Source organism: Cavia porcellus, unplaced genomic scaffold (assembly GCF_034190915.1).
Source record: "Cavia porcellus strain 051 isolate PalLab524CR breed Dunkin Hartley unplaced genomic scaffold, mCavPor4.1 scaffold_23, whole genome shotgun sequence".
NCBI lineage: Eukaryota > Metazoa > Chordata > Mammalia > Rodentia > Caviidae > Cavia > Cavia porcellus.
This window is the reverse complement of record NW_026947506.1, coordinates 60,019,373-60,024,537: the sequence shown is the minus strand read 5'-3', so window position 1 is coordinate 60,024,537 and position 5,165 is coordinate 60,019,373. Positions and strand designations below refer to the sequence as shown.

At 38.2% G+C, this 5,165-nt stretch overlaps 1 long non-coding RNA gene across 1 annotated transcript; it reads left to right on the top strand.

Moving 5' to 3' along the window:
* Positions 1 to 483: 483 nt before the first annotated feature.
* On the top strand, positions 484 to 3,735 carry LOC134472559 (uncharacterized). Its single transcript, XR_010042439.1, has 4 exons — positions 484 to 660; positions 922 to 1,135; positions 2,203 to 2,397; positions 3,404 to 3,735. It is a non-coding gene; the product is annotated as an uncharacterized LOC134472559 (long non-coding RNA).
* Positions 3,736 to 5,165: the final 1,430 nt, after the last annotated feature.

Below are 5,165 nucleotides of genomic sequence, written 5' to 3'. Positions count from 1 at the left end.
TGAGGTAGAGAGGTCAGCCAGGCTGGGACAGAGGTCCCTGCTTCCTCCTTTCTCACTGATTTCGACAGGAAGGGAAATCCTGGGCCCCAGGCAAAAACAAACAAACAAACAAACAAACAAAAAACAGTTCACGGGCCTTGGGTGGGGTTCCCTGCCTTCACTGGTCTTACCAGACCAACATGGAGCCAGAGGAGGCCGGCCTGCAGGCAAAGAGGAGAGTTCCATGCCTCTGCTGGACTTATGTGACCCACAGGTAGCCAGATCCTGGGCCCCAGGCAAAGAAAGCAGTTCGCCGACCTATACTCAGTAACTTTAACACAGTATCAGAGAGAAAACTGCAATTAAGTACTTAGGAGCATGAATTTGTGTTGAAATTTGATTTAGCGAAAAACATTTGTTTTAAAGATGGGACTTTCTACAATTATAATTTCTTTAGAGTGTAATGCTTTTCATATAATGCTGCTTTGTTCCTTTTTCTGACACAGGGTCTTGGTGCCTAGTCCAGGCTGGCTTTGAACTCCTTATGAAGGTCAGGGTGGCTTCAGACTTGAGATTTTCCTGACCCAACCTCCTTCGTGCTACTCTTACAGATGTGCACCAGCATCTGCGTGCTTATGTTGGACGTTAATTCTCAGAAGCAAAACTGGTTTTCCTCTTCATGTAGGCAAGACATTTTCCTTGGAAATTATAAGTAAACTTAAGATATAGGGGCTGAAGATGTAGCTCAGTGGTAGAGTGAGACCCTAGGTTTAATCCCTAGTACAGTGGAAAAAAAAGAAAAGAGAAATTACTAGAGTTTTAATACTTGGCTGATTGGTTTGAACAAAATTTAAATGGGTAGTAAACATTCCAATATCTAACAGCAGGGTGAGTACATTATCTTTACTTTAGGAAAGAAATGTACACTTTTGACTTTTGCAGAGTTGAGCGATGACCATCATGGACAGAGCTGACTCTTCAGACTCGTCGGACCATCGGAATCAGCGCGGCCATTCTGAGGCAGCCAGCACTGCAGACCTGGGTGCAGGCTCTCCTGACCAGAGCGCTGAGTCTTCATCACTGAGTGATGTTTCCATTCACACACTTTCTTTAGGACCGGTACTGGGTGCTGTTTATTCAGAGTCCACTGTTGCTGGTAAGTCAGAGCCATCACCACCAAAGGACCAAGGAAGATACTGTTTTCTAAAAATATTGAAAATTCATTGCCAGAAACTTTTGTATAAATGCTACCAAGAATGTTGGTAATTTCAGAGAGGAGCTTGTTTTGTGAGAGAGATTCCCATGTGGATGGCTGGGATTCTAAGGTAGAAAGTATTTTCTTTAATACGAAAGCATTCCTTCTTAGCATATGTATCACAGCAAGGTATTAAATTTAGTTACTCAAATATGTATCATTCGTTTTGTTTCTAATTTTTAAAGGGTAAAATATCTTGAGGAGAATGGAGGTAAGTTTTCTTATGTTTTCAGTTAACTAGTAGTTATTATGCTCCCTAGGTAGGTACAGTCTCTGTATTTGGAAAAGAACAGGTAAGGTAAACACAGTTATATTTGTTAACATTTATCCAAATAATGGAACATTGGCTCTTTCAGGGGGAATTTTAAGCCTGAAAGCCCTGACAGTTTGAAATGCAAAGAAAAGCAACAGTAGAATTAGTTCATAATTGGAATGTTGTCCAGCTTAGGATAATTTGATCCTTGTCTTGTTTAGAGTCCTCTAGTAACCTTGATATTGTGGTGTGGGGATGTGTGCTGTGGTTTGTTCAAGGTGTTCTGACTGTGTACGAGGGGAGGCTTACAACTCAGAAGACAACTTAATCTGAAGTTAAACGTAGAACTTCAAGGCCTTGAGCTTTGCCATCAAGACTTTCCCACAGGACATTTTTCTGCAAGGCTTTCACACTTGTCATATTGCTGGGGCTTCCCTTTCTCTCTTCACACTCCCCCTTTTTAGGACCCTTATGTTGTTCTCAACAGACTCGTTTTTCCTTCCGAATTTTGTTCTCTACTTCTTATTTTTGTAATTTATTAATTGAAGAAACTAAATCATTTAGCTTCTCATGTTTTAGGTTTCATCTTTTAAAAATATCGCTTTCTATCTTGGTAATGAGATTTAGAAGTTTGATCAAGAATCACAATTTCTTTGACTTTAGAAGCATGCCAATTTTGTTTTATGATGTTTGCTGTTTATTGTTGTATCCCTAGGTGATGGCATTCCTCCACCACAGAAAATTCTTTTTCCGCCAGAGAAGATTTGTCTTAAGTGGCAGCAAAGTCACAGAATTGGCACTGGGCTTCAGAATCTGGGTAACACCTGTTTTGTCAATGCGGCCCTGCAGTGTTTGATGTACACGCCACCTCTCGCCAATTACATGTTATCACGTGAACACACCAAGACATGTAAGTGCTGTGTGCTGTGGTGTTATGTGAATGTGGTATGCTAAGCTACTCATTTTTCCCTCTGAATTGCAAAGGATTAAGCTGTTATGTAATCATTAAGAAGTTGATAAGGCCAGGATTTATCTTAGCAGCATAAGCCCTTGCCTTGAAAGGGTAGGGTCATGAGTTCAATCCATGACAAAAACAAAAAAGAAGAAGTTGGTTCCTCCTTTTAGAATCTAGGATTTGTAGTTAGCTTACAAAAGAAGCATTCTGCATGTGAATTGACTTAGGTTTGTGTATTTATTTATTTTAGTACTGGGAATCAAACTTAGGACCTTGTGCTTGCCAGCCAGGTGCTTATGCCTCTGAACTATATCCATGGCCCATGGGGTTGGTGTTCAAAAAAACCTTATTTTATCATCACTTGGCATTTCTAATCCCCTCTGAAGTTTTCTACACTTGTTAGAAATGTTTTTGTTTTCCTTGTGCTGGGGATCAGCATGTCAGGCAGATGCTCTACCCCTGAGCTCCACCTCCAGCTCTTCCCTTAGTTGGCAATGTCACCCACTGTCTGACATTAACAGTTGGGACAAAGGATCAGATCCTGCCGCTCTGCCATTCACTGGAAGGCTTCATGCATCTTCAGGCAAAGAGAAGAACTTTCACCACTGCCCCAGTCTAGTGGAATTCACACAGAGCTTTCCTTTTAGCATTTGAGAGCTCCATCTTTACCCTATAGGGCAGAAAAATCAGTTAAAACATAAAAAATCTTTATTTTTTTAAACAAAATAAAACCAAGCAAGAAAAACAGAATAAAGTCAATCAAAGCAACCCAATGTAATTGCCACAGGACTTAAAAGCAATAGAAAATCAACAGTGGTTATCATAATGCCTCCAGATACCTTCAGACATAGCAAAATCAATTAAGAAGGAACAAAATAAAATGAATAAAAACAATACAATGAAGGCATTAAAGGACAATCCAAAATGGGTACCATAATATATCTTGTTATCTTTGAAATAGATGCCCATGCCATTGGATATAATAAAATCAAACAAAACAAAACGGAAAACCCAACAAAATAATGAAGATGATACAGGACTTCCAAATGAGGTAATATGTAATTAACAATGGCCACCATCTTCACAGGAGATCCCCAGTGCTACATTGTATGTGGTTATCCTCTGTATAGATGATCAGACTACTAGCTTTATACCTACAAACCAGAGAAACACTAAACACCACAAGCATTAAATTGTATTTTACTTCAATAGCTATCACCACAGCCTGTGTTTCTCTGGATTGGCTGGTTGCTTCTGATGGTGCAGGAGAGGGGATGGATGGCTCTTCTTGTTTCCCAGCCTGAGCACTGGAAAGTGCTCCCATCTGGCTTTCCCGGCAGTGGCCCAACATGGTGCCCATTCACAATAGCTCAGGCTATTTGTCAATGATTTGGATAAAACAAACAAAAAATTTCCTTGATTTCTTTTTGAATAATTCTTTGCCATTTGGAGAATTTAAACAGACTGTTTTACAATTCTTTTTCCATCCAAAGAGCAAAGTAATACTTGTAAAATATTTGGTAAATACGTGAAGATTTAAACCAAGAAAAATCACCTAGATTCTCGTCACTTAGAAGTTTCTGCTCTACCAGGGGAGTTTAAATTTTAGAATGAATATTCCACTAGCCTTTGATTTCTAAGTCCATAATTCATCCCTACAGACAGATTTCCTATCATGTTTGTGCTTAATGAAAGTAGGGTTTGTTTGAAAACACATTACTGGTTCCTGGATTGCAAGACAAAGTATAGGTGTCCTATATATATTTTATCTTGCTTTGCTAGATTTATACCTTTTATTTCCTCCTCCTCCTGATTTGTTTGTTTCTAATTATAAGTATCATTTTATTTCTAATTTTAATATTTATGCAGTCCTTGCTGAGACCCAGAGATACATTTGATTTCTGCACATTGGTCTTGTCCTTTGTGACCTTACTGAAGTCATTTTTGAGCTCCAGGCTTCTTTTGTTTTTGTTTTGCAGATAGATTCATTGAAATTTTCTACATACAGAATCATATCACACCATGTGCTAATCAGAATAGTTTTACTTATACTTTAATGGTCTGTTGGCCTTACTTATTTCCTTGTTTTATTTTCTTACTTCACTGTCTGGAACTTCCAGCACCCTGTTGAAAAAGAGTGATGAGAATGGACATCTTTGCTTCTTTCCTGATCTTAGGGGGAAGGCATTGAATTTGTTTCTCCATTCCTATTTCTCTGATTCTTATTTTTTATACTGAGTATATTGTTCTTTTTTATTTTAAAGAGAATAAAACTTAACAAAATAAAACAACAAAGCCAATCAAAACAAAGTAGTGAAATCAGTACAGAACTTACACAGGATAATAGGAAATCACAATTGGCTACCATAATATGTCTTCTTATCTTCACAATAATTGTCAATATAATTAGACATATTAAAATCAAATAAGACAAAGCAGAATAAAACCAATCAAAACAGAACTTCAAATAAACAAAACAGTGAATCAGAACAAAAATAAACAGTGAAGAAAATATAAGATTTCAAACACAAGACAGAAGGAAATCCTCCATATTACCTGTATTGCATATTGTTATGCTCCTAATAGATGCTCAGACTATTGGCTTTAGGCCTTCAGTGCCAATCAAACAATCTAAGCCTTAAATTGTTTTTGTACCTCATTTGCTTTCAACTGAGCCTGTTCTTGACACTAGGTTGCTTATGGGCAGCTGGGGTGGGAGTTGC